The 15,820-nt window shown below is 39.3% G+C and overlaps 1 protein-coding gene across 1 annotated transcript in view; it reads right to left on the minus strand.

Moving 5' to 3' along the window:
* The window catches only part of NR3C2 (nuclear receptor subfamily 3, group C, member 2), a 402,236-nt gene that overhangs the window by 69,392 nt on the left and 317,024 nt on the right, over positions 1–15,820 (minus strand). The window lies entirely within an intron of this gene.

Here is a 15,820-nt window from a genome sequence, read left to right on the forward strand (position 1 = left end):
AGGTACCGTGTTACCACCGTCGTGCAGGGGGTAAAAGGATTCGCACAGAGTCACTGAGTACAGAGGATGGTGCTTCCCGTTACTGTGGTGATTAGGCTCAGGAGGAAGTGATTGGCTGGAATGGCATGGAAAACTACAACAGAGAAATCTCATTATATTTGCACATGACATCTAATCAGGAGGTCAAAGCGTTGAGAAGAGGGTCTAGAGCCAAAATGGCTGTTCTAAATTATCTATAAGGGTAGCACTGGATCATCTCTATTGATAGAGATTAGTCTTTTAAACAAGAGGCATAGAACAACCTGTTCCAATACAGACGATGTTTTCTTTTCTAATTCCCGGAGTAGCACAGTCCACTTCTTCATACTCAAGGGCTATTACTGTTACAGACAACTCAGGCTTTTTGCTTTTGCTCCTTGTTATGATCCCTAATTCTAACTGGAGATATTTAAGGAAGCAGAAATCAAACTAGCCAGTCTATTAAAAAAAAAAAGAGTTTACTTGGGGAAGAACTCACTACTTCTGATTAAAAATAAAGTTTCTAAACTCCATTGCAGCTAATTGAGTTCTTCAGACTAATATATAAATATTTAAACATAAATATATAAATCGAAATTAACATTCTTTAGAAAATATAGAGTATTTATCTGCCTTTAAAATCCTTATTCTCTGGGAATAACTATGCTGAAGATTGATGTATGTATATATGAAAAACACGACAAAAAACAAGAAAGCAAAAAGAAAACCTCCAAGTAGTTTTATAATATACTTAAAATAGGAAAAATATCGCTATGATAGCTGTGGTCACATGGCAAAAGGCCCCTCCCTCAGTTAAAAAGTTAATTCTTTAACAGCTGCAAAGGCTGCCTTCTTGGCTTATGCTGGAGCAGAGAATTTATTATATGAAACACGATCTCATTGGATATGCAAAGTAAATAGACTCATTAAGAATGTTTTATGAAGAAATATTACTGTTCTAACAAGGTCACAGGGGTCAATGAGGTATGAGAAAGAGGCAAAAGGCAATGCTGGAAATAGACTACAGCAGCCAGCTTAATTTACTGTGCCTTCCGAAGTTCTAGCATGATCCTCATGGCTCAGGCTAAAAGGAACTATTCAGATGCTAGCACGCACACTGGTAAAAACCTGCAGATAGGGCACTGTGCAAACCTCCTCACACTGGCAAGTCAACTCAAGCAGGATCTATTATACCTTAAGCAAATATGACATAAAAATAAGAGTATACCATGCAGATATACAAGGGAGATATTTATACTAGACAATGGTATTTTTCTTTTCTTTTTTTTTTTTTTTGAGACAGAGTCTCACTCTGTTGCACGGGCTAGAGTGCTGTGGCGTCAGCCTAACTCACAGCAACCTCAAACTCCTGGGCTCAAGGGATCCTCCTGCCTCAGCCTCCCTAGGAGCTGGGACTACAGGCGCCATGCCACCATACCCGGCTAACTTTTTCTGTTTTTAGTAGAGACAGGGTCTTGCCCTTGCTCAGGCTGGTCTCAGACTCCTGACCTCAAGCTATTCTCCTGCCTCAGCCTCCCAGAGTGCTAGGATTACAGGCGTGAGCCAGCGGGCTGACCAACAGTATTTTTCTTTACAAAATTTTCAGCAGAGGATTTCTTCAATAAGCACTCAAAGAACATTTAAAATATAATGCATGAACACTTGTTTGCACATCACTCTTTAGGCATGTTTCAGTTATTGTGTTCTCCAGCTAAGCATCTGTTGTTACTTTACCACAATGATTTCCCCACCTTGGTCCCTTGATTATACCTAGTGATCTTACAACTTAGAAGTACCCAAGACTTTTAAGGCAACTAAGGAAGTTGCCTAGATTCAATTTCAGAATTAAAAAAAAATGATTAGTATAATTTGTATACATAGGAACAAAAACTATTAATGAGAAACAAAAAAATATACATAGTAGGAGAACAGTTTTATCTCTAATACTAATTTTCTTCAAAATATTTCTTCCCTTTTAGCTCAATATTCTTTCTTTAAAATATTAATAATTACTCATAGCTACATCATTATAATTTTAATTATTTTTTCAAGGACTATTACTTAACAGCATATCTTATTTTTAAAAACCACCTTAATTTTAATCAAATCATAAGTCATCCTTTACATTATTTATATGAAAAGTAAACTGAGTTTTACTCAAGACTACCAATGTGCAGATTGGCACTGCATGATAAAAAGTATTCAAATTGCTTAGTAAGACAAAGAACTGACAAGCCAGATAACCACATGGAAAATAACAACTCTATGGATTGATACAAAAAATATATTTTTCACAATTGGTATAACAGAAAAATAGTCTGTATATGAGTACTAATGCTCTATTACTATGAACATTTTACAAATGTAAGACAAAGAAGCCAAGCACAATTAAAAAAAAAAAATCTTCATGTTAGAAGCTAACACTACTATCAAAAAGGATGAGAATAAGTACATATTAATAAGCTAACAGGATGCCACTCAAGTTAGGGGGAAAAATTAAATAGGCCCGAGGAAAGAGAAAACAAATGTTAATGTTTATAGCTTTTATGCATTTTAAATAAATATTACTCCACATTTTATTCCACTGACATTATCAAAATGAGTCTAAATTAAGAATTAATAGTAGCCAATGATGCATGTGCTTGAAAAAAAAAAAAAAAGTTATTTTTCTAGGCTAGGATCTCTTCAGGATACAGGCTAAATTGGTCTGGAAACTTCCAGATAAAGCGAAGCCAAACCAAATGGACTTTTTTGAATAAGTGATTCTCTTTGCAGTTGCTTCTCATGTTTTCGTTCCAGTTTTTCTCTGCATCTAGGGTTAGTACTGCGGCATCCTGAGTGTTGGCAGGTCCCAGGGCACCGCTGAGGACCCGGCGGTGAGCAGAGCCGTGCCAGGATGGGGCACAGACACAGGCCTGCCCTGCCTGGCTCTGTTTACAAGACGAACTTCTATTTTTTCATTTGGTATTCTGCCACAGTGTAAATTCCAGAGCTTTGGTGACTCTCAAAACCTAATTCAGCACAGCAGGCTGAACAAATGTTCTTTAAAAAAAATATGCTTTCCATTTTAGTTTCAAAAGTATTCTTCGCACTTATATCATTTAGCTATACCTCTCCGCCCCAAAGAAAAAAGGTCTAAGAGAAAATTTAAGAAAGTTCTTCATAAATAAGATGCTAACTCACTGAAAAGAAACTCTCAGGAGAAGTTTAATATCAAAGGGCTTTTTATTTTCTGTGATTCCTTATAATCTGTATTTTTTGTTCACATGACATTGAACCAGACCCTTAGATGGAAACAGTCAGCTGTTATCCATCGGAGCTGTGGAGGTGAGCTGCCCTGGGGAAGACTTTTGGAGATTTTTATTTAAGTAATTAAGGAAGGATAACGGGGTCATTTCTGAAAGTTTTTATTTTCTTGGGGGAGGGGGTGCAATTCACATTTAAATCACTGTTAGTAATTCTTAAAGTAACGTAACATTTAGAATAAGGAAGTCAAAAATGGTTTTTGTTTCTTCTCTCAAACGATTTGCCACTTCCTTGTTAGTATTTTGCTTGTGTTCCAAAGGTAGGTCTCCCTTTCATTTCAAACAAAAGTCTGCTGGAATGTGGTGATTTTAACACTCCTACTTGTAGCTCTGAAGAATGGATGGGGTCTTTGATGGATGATTTCATGGATGGCTTTGTTAGTGTCAGGACAAGCCCCTTTTGGTGTCACAGGGTGGCTCATGGCTGTCACCCCTGAGTGAAACTCTTGACTAGGAGTCAGTTCTTCACTGCTGACTTGGATTAAGGCCAAGTTATGCTGTGATATTTGAATGAATGAAGTGGTTCTAAGTCACATAACATGTCAAACTCAACTTTTAAATTCCATAATAATTTTTAGCATCCATATTTAAGTGGGGATAACACAAGCCTTATAACTTTCCCTTCAAAGAATTTCTATCCTTTAATGAAATTTTTTTTGGACTAACAGGATTAGAAATTCTCTTTTAGATTCAGATATTCTTCCTTCACAGGTATGGTCGTGGAGAACAAAGGTCATGAGACCATGCTCAACATAATGACATACTCCATATTCATCTATTTGATTTCTAGATTATTATGCTTACAACTTGTTGCATGGTACACAGTAGGCATTAAATAAGTGCTTACTGTACAAAGGGAATGAAAGAGTGAATAAATAAATGAACACTTTGCTAACCCTCTATAATTGGCTAGATTTCTTAATGTGATGACCACAGCCACCATTCTCTAAGAAGGCTTTTAAGAGAGAGGATGTTCAGTTCCATCCCAAACTCCAATGAACTAGGCTAGTCTATCTGAAAAACAACTCCAGCTGTGGCTCAACCTAGCCTCAGTCTGATACAAAACCAGGTTAAGCAACCTCCAGGAAGCAGCAAGCCAAGCACAGCAGCAGAGGGCCTGGCTGCCCTGTGGCCAAGGGGACCTGCTGTAGCCTTCTCTGGCTGCACAGCACACAAGCAGACGGCCAGCCCTGCCACTTCTAACCTGGAGAGAGTGTAAAGGGAGGGGAGAATAGGAGAAGAGGTGTTTTTTTTTTTTTTTTTTTACCCCTTAAGCTTGGTAAAAGAACCACACCGCAGAGAGAGGATCCAGAGAAGAGGCAGTCTATATCCCCAACCGTAGGGCCCAGTAAGCATCACTGAATGAGACAACAGCAGCACGGGCTGCTTTTGGGGGATGGAATGATGGGAAATGTCCTTGCCTTGACCCTTCCAATCCTGTGGAAGGGGTAGGAAACACAGAGACAGGCTGTGATCCGCCGGCCCCAAATGATCATCATCAATTCAAGGTTTTAGTATCCAAACTGTGAGCACACTAAGACAATCAGAGCCTTCCAGGACCAGAAGAGACCTCACCAAATAGCCAGTTTAATCTCATTTTAAATCAGAGGAAATAAAGTTCCAGAAAGAAGAATTGGCTTGCCCAAGATTCCAGCTGGTAGAGGTGGTATATACACTGAGCCTCATCATTTCAAGTTCAGTGGCCTGTTTGCAGTGTCAGCATCAGAATTTTTATGTAGGAGGAGCTTAGGGAAACATGTGAAAACACATTTGCTCAATAAGACATTCATTTATGTTTATTTATGGTAGGCCAGAAGGCATTTGATGAAAATGGTCCATATGCTTAAAAAACTAAACAAAATGTTAATCTTCTATTTGCAGGGATCCCCTATCAACCAGCTCCTTATGAGGCATACATATATTTCAAAAAATATAGGGAAAAGAAATTAGAAATTTGGGGAAGAAACTCTATATTATCCAGCTACTTGGACAACTTATAAAGACCAAATATGACTGCATATAATTTCATCTCTTTATACATAATTCTATTTCAATTTACTTCCCAACGTATAAATAACTACTAAAAACTGTGGATATTTTAGGGCTTAATAAAAGTAATAGGATATAACTGAGAATTTGAAATGATAAAGGATCTAAAAAATAAGAAAAGCATAAGGCCAAGGACAGTGAAAACAAAGATTATCACAAGAATATCTAGAAATGCAGGCTGAGGGTCTTCGTTTTTAGCATACTCCTCATGTAAATTTTCTTGCATTTTGAAATTGAGAACTACCAACTTAAAGGTTCTGAATGAGATTAGAGGAAGAGGGAGAAACTAGGAAAAGAGAGTTCCTTTAAAGGGAAGGAAGGCAGGGAGGCACGGAAGGACAGGTATTAAAAATCTGGTCTACACCAGGGTTTCTCAACTTTATTGACACTTTGGGCTGCATATTTCTTTGTTGTAGGGACTGTCCTGTGCATTGTAGAATGTTTAGCAGCATCCCTGGCCCTCTACCCAATAGATGCCAGTAGCAGTCCCCCAAACCCCAGCTGTGACACTCACAAATGTTTCCAGACTTTGTCAAATGTCCCTTCTGGGGGTAAATTTACCCCTGTTTCAGAATCACTGGTCTACACTAAGGAAATTGTTAAAAACAAGAACAGTAAGTGAGAAATATAATGAAATCCCTAGGCTATATGAAAAACAATCAAATGAGAACTGAAATAAGAAGCATGCTAATTCATTATGCTCCTAAAGTTAAATAGAAGTTATAAATTGGAAAGTGAACTAAACATAATAAAAAAATTCACTTTCATCTTTCAAAATTTGGCATATTTCATACAAAAATTTGCATTTCTTGAAAAAAAAAATCCTTAAAATCCAGCAATACCTGCCTGTTTTCCCCCATGGCAACAAACAGCTGGAAGTAAGGACTGGCTACTCCTTTTTGATGGAGTGTTTGCTTTTCCCCCAAGCTTCATAGATAGGTGAATTTTATAAAAAGTTCCTTAAATATCTTATTGGTGTTATAAGAGATTAGCATCCATTCATATATTAAAAACTTACATTTAGTTTCCTAGATGCCCAAGTCTTATTAATGCCACACTTTTAAACTACAAACATCATTTACAAGCAACACGAGCACAAATATACAGCCCACTAGAGAAATACTCGAATTTTAGTGTAATCGTAACATCAGGTTTACAATTCACAAGGCATGGCTAAGTACCCCGCCACACCCAAAGGGCGTATGTACTGCCTGACAAGTGCATATCCTGTATGTTATTACACTCATAAAAAAATGAGTAATGACTGATGTCAACATTCGTTCTTACATTAAAATTCAAGCTGTGTTTTCTACAATAGGCTTCCTCACTAGCCATCCCATTGTGAAGAATATTTGTTCCTGTGATGAAACAGGGCCTCCCCCAAACCTTCCTTCAGCTGTGTTGCTGATACAGCTCCCCATGGTCAACTTCCTGCTGGTAAAAAGGTCCACACACCTAGATTTACAGCCTGTTTCTCATCTTTGAAAGTTGCATTTCTTTCCCTATTCCATGAATGGTAGCCTTGCACCCCGCCAATCTAAGCATGCCATTAACATGACTACGGTGTGAAGGAACTGCCACGTATAACCCACAGAGTGACTTCAGTCACAAGTGCGGCTTCATGCTCTCTAGTTACATAGGTATACATTTTTCTCATGGATGCATACCTTATAGGTCCTCCCTGATAAAACCCTCTTTTTTCAGCTGGCAGGCTCCTCTATTTCCCAGAAGTGGAGCTTCAATACTTGTCTTTGTGTTTATGGTCTTAAATATAGCATTGCTTATTTCCACTCTACTTACCTGGCTGTCCCAACATGGGCTGAGCGTTTCTGTCAATCTTAGAGTTCCCGGGAAGACAGGTGTTCCTCCCATGTGAAATCAGCGCATATCCCAACTCTGACCTTGGATTACATCTGTTCTAGAAACCATGGATTCCACTAACGTAGTTGATAACCCCGGGGGTTTATTCCACTAAGCTCCTCAAGTAAATCTTCATCTTAACCTACTGATCCTGGGTTTGCTTCACTCCTTGGGTTTTCGTTCTCTCCATTGCCTCCTATCCTTGCTTTTTTACATTTATTTTAGGGGCTCACTTCTCCAGCCCTTTTGAGCTGGGTCAGCTTATCCTAACTTTCTCTCACACGCGACTTAATGCTTCACTATAAACCACCTGGCCAGGCCTAGAATTCCCATCTTAACAACGGCAACAGCAATCCCAACATCCCGTTTTCTCTCATGCTGGTGACAAAACTGTGGTTAAGTAAGCATAGTCAAGTTCAGACATCACTTAAAATTCCTCATCAAAAAATTGGAGAGATGTGTTAAACCTAAATCTTTTCTGTACTATATTATCATTTAAGAAGTTGCCAAATTATACTATATAAGTCAACATTAAGATCAAGACTTATTTTATTTTTTTTGAAACGGCACCTTCTTGATGCAGGGATGGAAAAAATAATATTATACTACAACTTTGTTAAAATACCATCCTTTGAATCTTGGTTATGTGGCTGTTTTTATAATGAAGTCCTTTGTGTCTTTAATAAATGTACAACCAAACGTAGATTTTTTCGGGGGGAGGAGTTCTAAATTCTGCTTAGTAGTATATAGGCGCGGTTCAACTGCATGTTCATTCATTTATTCATTCATTTGTTCAACACGCATTTATTAAGCATCTACTGCACTAAGTTCTCTGGATATAAAGACAAAAGGACAATCCTGTTGTTGAAAACTTCGAAGTTTCTTTGGCAAGAAATACCTATAAACACATAATTATAATAAAATGCGATGAGTGCTGTAACAGGCTTTGGAAGCAAAGAGAAGGTACTAATCAAATCCATCTAAGGAAGTCATAAATATATTTATAGGCAAAGTCTTAATAAATTATTAATATAAAAACATATAACATTTTAAAACTGCCTAAAAGGGAAAGAAAGTTCTCCCCACTGTGTGAAAGACCGACCTGTGAGGAGTGTACATGCCCAGGAGGTGGTGCGTTTTCTTAGGCAAGTCTGAAGGGGGCGATAGAGACTCAGCAGCAGAGGGGAGGAACGTGCCGTCCGTACAACTGCGGATTAGGCAGCTCTGGGAGGCTGTGAGTGAGAATTCACAGTGACTTCCGGGAAAGGAGCAGTGGTGTCAGGGAGTAAGGAAAGACAATGAGGTGGGTGAGTATACAGGAGGGCCAGAATCAGGGAAGTATCCGGAAAGCGCAGAGCGGTGGCATGTTTTTGTTGGACACAGGTCGTAACACGGTGTGGTGGGCAGAAAAATGGTCCCTGGGTGCTGTTCACTTCCTCATCCCTGGAATCCGGGAATGTGTTACCTTATATGGCAAAATGGACTCTGCAGAGTTACTTAAGGATTTTAAGATAGGGAAATTATCTTGGATTGCCTGTGTGTGCGATGTAATAGCCAGGGTCCGTACTAGAGAAAGATGGAGGCGGGGAGAGGAGGAGATGTGGCCATGGAAGAAGAGCTGGCAGGACGCATTTACTCTGGCTTTGAAGGTGGGGGCGCCACGAGCCAAAGAATGTGGGCAGCACCGGAGCAGAGGGCGTGGGGGTGGAGAAGCCACTGACTGTGCAGAGGGCCCAGAGGGGCAGGTGGCAGGACCAGCCATGGGACAGGATGATTCCTGGGAGCGGCTCAGAACCTCTCAAGGGGCAGGGGAGAGGGCAGAGGCAGAAGGGAGAGTGATGTTTGTGGGTTGAAAACGAACTAGCATTGTGTGCACTGCTTTATGTTCAGTCACAGGATTCCCTTTGTTCTGAATTTCAAATAACCCAAGGGGACGCTTCAGATTTTGTTTATTAAAGAAAAAACATAAGTGACTTGGGAAAAACTGACCAACTGGATACGAAAGCGGGTTTGAGAACAGGACAGTGAGTCTCAGAGTAAATAAATAAAGTCAGCTCCTTTTAAGGTTCTCCTTTGCTCTGGATCTGTTTTTCAACCTCAGAGCTTTTAAATCAAATCTCTTACATAACATTTAGAAGCCAGGTAAGGATTTTTCTTCGCCCATAAAACAACTGGAAAGTCAACAACGGTGTCACCACTAATATTATCTGAAAAAGTTTAACGGCAGGATCCAAACCATCTCTATTGAGAGGGGATGTAGAACTGGCTCAAGAGGTTATTTCCTCTGAAGAACGAACGTAATGGAGGGAAACACACCTGCTTCAGGGCTTGGAAGACACCAACTGTGCACAGACATTTCCTTCTGACTCAGCCGACTACACACATGACACAAAGCAACCATGGCGGGAGCCTGGGGCTCGGAGAGTGTGGCAGGCAGGGGGAAACTGGCTCCCTTTTCTCCTCTCTGCCTCTACCCAGTGGGTGCATTGTCTATGCGTGTCCAGGGTCTGGGTTGGGGGCAGACGAGTGGAAGTGAGGTGACACTTAAGGTGGCATCTCCCGGCTGGTTCCCTCTCTCCTAATGACTCAAAAGCCACTCCAGGGTCCCTCCTCCTCCCCCTCAATCTTCCTCTTGAGATTGCTCCCTGCTCTTGATTCCCCGATACAGAAAGCTGGGGTCACCGTTTCAGTGCTCATCTTCCTTGAGTATATGCGACCTACACCTTCATTTTCTAGTTTTGAACCCTCTACCCTGAACGTTCGTAGCATTTAAACGTACAGCTTATCAGATATATTTAAGTGAGTGCTTAATGAGACATGAAACTGGTAAAGTTAACAGACTAAAAGCTAACATGTCCCTTTGTAAGGCCCGTGTTAGGGTTAACAAGAAAAATGCAAAAATATTAACTTGAAACATCACTTCCAGTGAGGAAATACTTACAGAATTCCGGTCAGTGATTTCTTCAAAAAAAATCAAAGCAACACTAAATAGAGAAAAAGCTAAAACTAAAGGGCTTTAAAAAAAAATCAAGTAAAGGGCTTTCTTATCCTAAGAAAAATGTTGTCAATGTCAGCAACCCCTGAACAGTGGTTCCCTTTATGAAAGTAAGGATACCTGCGCTCTCTTCAGATTTACTGCACGAGAATCTTTAGGAGCAGAGCATGGGGGAGTATGTTTAAAACAAAGATTTGACAGATGATTCAGACATGCAGTGAGAACTGTCCAAAAAGATGACTTAATTATTCAGTCTTCATAGCTTAGTACCATTCCTCCAAGGAATCTTTTGAATTTGGCTTAGAATTTTTCATCTGACTCAACTTCATTTATCTAAAAATCTGAGTATATACAGGATGAAAAAGTTTTTATGCCATGAGATTTAAGTTTTTTGCTTTAAAAAATTATATACACACACATATATACAGTGAGCTAATTAATATATGCAGCTGTTTCTCTGCAATAACAAAAAATCCCTTTCATTTATTCTTTCCTTTTTATTTTTCCACTGTGGTGTATTTTATGCCTCCATATGTAAACAGCAAAAAGCATGAAACTGTTTGAATTTTCACTTGTGAATCAGTCTAATCCTAGAATTAAGAATGGCTTGATTTGAAGATTATCAGAGTAAAAAAACTTTGTTGTTAAAAGACATCTTCAGGAACTTTCAGAAATTTTTAATTGTTCATAAAAGTTTGCCTCCCAGTTTTTCTGGCAGTTGCTAAAGATCAGTTCTGAAGAGGTCCCAGGGGAAATAGTAGCATGTCAAGGCAGGTCAAGAACTGAAGAGAGATGGAAGAAAGTCAGTCACTAGGAAGGAGGCTGCCCCAGCACCAGACTCTTTCACAGCCATTTCTCAGTGGACACATCTATTAATTGAAAGTAAATAAATTCCAGGATTACAACTTTGAGAAATCACAGAGATGCGGACATGGCAAGTGTTTCCCGGACATCAGCCAGAGCTGCCTCAATTGTCCTCAGATGAGAAATGACTTAAAAAACTCAAAGGGGGACAGAAGTCCGTACCGAAAAGTTACATTCAATTTTTTTTGGTTAAGAATGCACAGGGCTACAATTCACAATTGCAAAGATGTGGAAACAACCCAAGTGTCCATCAATACATGAGTGGATTAATAAAATGTGGTATATGTATACCATGGAGTACTATTCAGCTTTAAGAAACAATGGTGATATAGCACCTCTTGTATACTCCTGGATAGAGCTGGAACGCCTTCTACTAAGTGAGGTATCCCAAGAATGGAAAGACAAGCACCACATGTACTCACCATCAAATTGGTATCAACTGATCAACACATATATCTATTGGATGTTGGGCAGGGGGGAGGGGGAAGGGGGAGTAGGAAGGAGGGGACCGGCATATGCATACACAAAGAGTGCAATGCGTACCACCCGAAGAATGGACATATTTGAAACTCGGACTTGGGGGGGAGGGGGGGCAAGGGCAACATACGTAACCTAAACATCTGTACCCCCATAATACGCTGAAATAAATAAAAAAAAAGAATGCACAGGGCTGATTTTCATAATCTGAGTTCAGGGAGCAGTTTCTTCCACTGTAGATGCTGAAACTGGAACTGAGGTGGGGAGCAGTTGGGAAGGAACCGGGGCCTTCTGCAAGGTTTCCAGGATGCAGAGCTGCTCCGCTGCAGACAAGACCCGTGCAAGCAGCAGTAGACACCACAGGGTCCTTTGATGGGATGGATGCACAAAGGGGGCTTCAAGGATAAGCCTAGCAAAACACTGAGGGAAGAGTCCCATGAGGCCATCCTGAGCTGTCTCCACCTTGTTTCAGTAGATAAAAGTCAAGGAGTTGCTGATAACACTCTGAAGCAAAGAGAAAGAACTCCAGGGACTCGGGCCATTGCCGACACTAAAGGTGTTCTTCAAGTATCCTTTTGCTAAATTTTCAATACTTATCAGGCCTATAATAAATTTCTTCATCCTTAAAGGAAGGCCAGTGTCTGCCTTCTCCTTACTATTCATACATTTACATCATAGCATGGAACGCCTGGCATAGCAGAAGTATATGGTAAATATTAACATTTGCTGGATGACTTCATGGCTTCGTCAGAGATGCACTTTTTAAACACTATGATCCCCTCCTATACAAATTAATCTTAATATAAAAATAATTATTTGACAGAATGTTTACTTTCATTACTACTTAAAATATTTTACGTCATTGTGCTCTCAAGACAAATACTGTACAAAACACTGAAGGAAGAATATAGAACAATTACATTTTGGAGTTTCTTATTTACATGATCTAAATTGGGAATTGTCTTTACATTGTTGCCAGATCTTCTTTTCAAAATAATGAAGCAGCACATTCTGATGAAACCATTTTTTATTTGCTCTGCTAGTTCAGCTTTTGAGAACCCCTCTGTCAAACTGTAAATCATTATTTTTTAATCAGCAAATAAAGTGCTCAGCAAACATCTTGACTGTTACTCCACCTTTATTCCCCCAATTTATTACAAAGAACTTTTACTTTCCTTTATCAGTGACGATAGCAAGTATATATGTTATAATTTGGCAAACCAATAAAGATAGTTTTAAAATAGGTTAGAATTCGGTTAGCCTCTAAAGTCATATCATCTGTCCAGAAAAATCATCACCTGAAAAGACACTAAATATCACACATATTTACTGCAGAAGACTGAAGGATCGTTAGTTGAAAGAAAGTTAGTTGAATGGTTTTCTATACATTCTAGAGGTGAGAACAGAGGACTTAATTGTAACATAAATAGCTTCCCCATCTTCACAATCTTTTAGTTCAGTGAGAACATGGGGAGAAGAGGATGTTTATTCAGAAACCCTACAAGAAGCATATCATTAGTCACCAGACTTGCAAATTAAAAAAAGAAGATTAAGTTATATTTCTCACTGGTCATACCTACTAACTGCAAGCAAATAAATTCCTTGATTATGACTTCGAGAAAGTCTGAGGCACACGACACAGGTGACTCCTCAGAGAGCAGGCAGGTCCTTTATCTAGAATGACTGCCCCTTTCTAAGGTGACTGTGTAGTAAACCTATGATGTTTGGTTGCAAGTGATTTGTTCTCCCCTCCCTACTATCTCCATATCCCTCACCTGCGACTCATCCCTGACCCCAGAAACCATACCCAATCTTAGGGCCTGGGGTCAGTGCTGGTGTTTAGGGACAGAGTACAGTTCAGCTGCAGAGACATGTTCTACAAACGAATCCACCTTACACATTGTTGATCTAAAAAAAAAAAAAACAACCTTAAGATTTGCTTTATTTTTGCTTTTCTGTTTTGTTTTGGCTCGTGTGTTTTCGAAGTAGCTATATCAAAAGGACTTCAACTTCAAAATAAAACCTTTACTAGTTCTGTTCCAAGAAGCATGAAAAGCTATTATTTTGCTTTGCCAATTTGCTTGTTAAAAACAGATACTTTTTCACTTTTAAATGTATGGATAACTTCGTACATGTAAATAAAAATTAAGGTGTTGGAAAATTGCTGTGATTTCAGGGATGCTCCACAATTAACAGATGACTGTTACTGAGTTTGTATGGGAAATGTGTCTACCACGTGCTGACTGCTGTATTCATACCTCCTTTCTGGAAAATGGGGCCAAAATATTTCTCGTCACAGGTCATCAAGCTTTCTACTTTGATGAGCTCACCAAGGCATGAGCGCGCACCACTATGTATATTTCTGAAGAGGAATGAACTTTTGTATTTAATGCCTGTATTGCTTCTATTCTAAGATGTCAATGGTCATAAAATAAGACACCAATTTAATTAGCATTTTGAAGGAAACCTAATAATATAAAAATGTACATACTGATTGCAAATTATAATCACACAGTTAAAATATGACGTCTGACCACATCGGCCCCAGTGAGGAAAGGGAGACAAAGGCAGACATTTGTCTATATTGTCTGGAGGACTCGACCCAGTCAGCGGCTCTGTTCTGGACAGTGGCCAACCAACCGATCCGTACCCTCTCTCGGGATTTCTGAATGCGGGACCCTCAGATGACAACGAAGCTGAGAGACAGGCGGAGAGAAGGCATTAAGCAGCAATGTGCAGTGAAAACCATGAGTAAGCAAAAGCGAAAAGGTAAGATGGAGGGAATTAAGTGGAGTGAAAGCAGCAGAAAGCAGCAGGTAAAAAAAAGAGAAAAAACAGAGAAAAGTCCTAGAAATGGAAAGCCTGTTATATCCCGAATGACATCCCAATACTTCACAAAGACTAGCTGTGCAATCGGTATTCTTATCATAAAACCCCATCATCTGAGGTAACTTGAAAGAGTATAACAATAATGTGAGGTGCCACGAACAAAAACCAAAACCGAACCCCCTACTACTATAACAGAGTTGGAAAATAACTGAGTGTTACAGAAAATATCAGTGAGTGTGTGAAACTAGGAGGCTGCTGGGGTCCTGGCCCGAAGAGAACCGTGTATTGAAGATGCGACTTGGAAAGAAATAGGACAGCTGGAATTCTTGGTCTCCTAAGACCACCACGGACAAATGACAAGATTTCCTAGACCCAAAACGTCTGAAATGCTAAGCTCTCAGGTCCTTTAAGGAACACTGGGATGACAATCTACCAGGACAGACTAAAATGAAAAAGTTAAAAGAAAAATGGAAGCAACAGAGAACACTTAGATACTCGAGCAGAATTTTTCCAACATCCTTGAGTTTTATATTTAAAAAGACTCAAGAAAAGCAGCCTACTTGGGTGAGCTCACCAAGGCGTGAGCACATACCAATGTGCATACTTCTGAAGAGGAATGAACTTTTGTATTGAATGCCTGTATTGCTTCTGTTCTAAGATGTCATTGGTCATAAAATAAGACACCAATTTAATTAGAGTTTTGACAGAAACTAATGATATAAAATGTACATAGTGACTGCAAATTATAATCACACAATTAGAATTTGAATGGAAAAACATCTTACAATTGAAGACATATAGTAAATCTTCTAAGTTCTATCTGTTTTGGAACCAATCCTGAACTTTTCTTCATGAAATGTTGCAGGGTAAAAATTCCAGTTGTTTATGTCAACAGTTACATTACTATGACAATTAATATGGCTTAGCAAACATGAAAATTCAAAAAACATACTTTCATTGATTTATAAAACTATGTTATTTCCCTCTCGACTTTACTGTTCAAAAGTCCCATTGAAATTCTTACTGTCTATAAGCAAGAGGAATGGAAAGAAAGAATGTGAGAAATGACATCTCTTTCATAAAACTCCACACACTTGGGCTTTCTAAACGTGTACAACTACTGCCTATCCTGCCTCAGGAGACCCTTAAACACACAAAAAATGATTTCCTTATTGGATTTCGGATATTAAACCTGCTCTCTCACTGGCGCTGATCCCGTGATTTCTCTCACCAGACCTACACCGTTAGTGAGTGTTGCAAGTTGCTGGCAGGTAAAGCCAATTTTCCTCAAGTAAAAAATCTCTCCCTTTCTCTGGGTTTGGTGTGCCAGTCACGATTCTGTGATTCTTTGGTCTCTAGGTCTTTTGTTTTCCACTTACCTCTCCATTTCAGTTTTTAAAATATTTCACAGCAGGTGACTTAC

The sequence above is a fragment of the Propithecus coquereli genome, unplaced genomic scaffold (assembly GCF_000956105.1).
Source record: "Propithecus coquereli isolate 6110/MARCELLA unplaced genomic scaffold, Pcoq_1.0 Scaffold65, whole genome shotgun sequence".
NCBI lineage: Eukaryota > Metazoa > Chordata > Mammalia > Primates > Indriidae > Propithecus > Propithecus coquereli.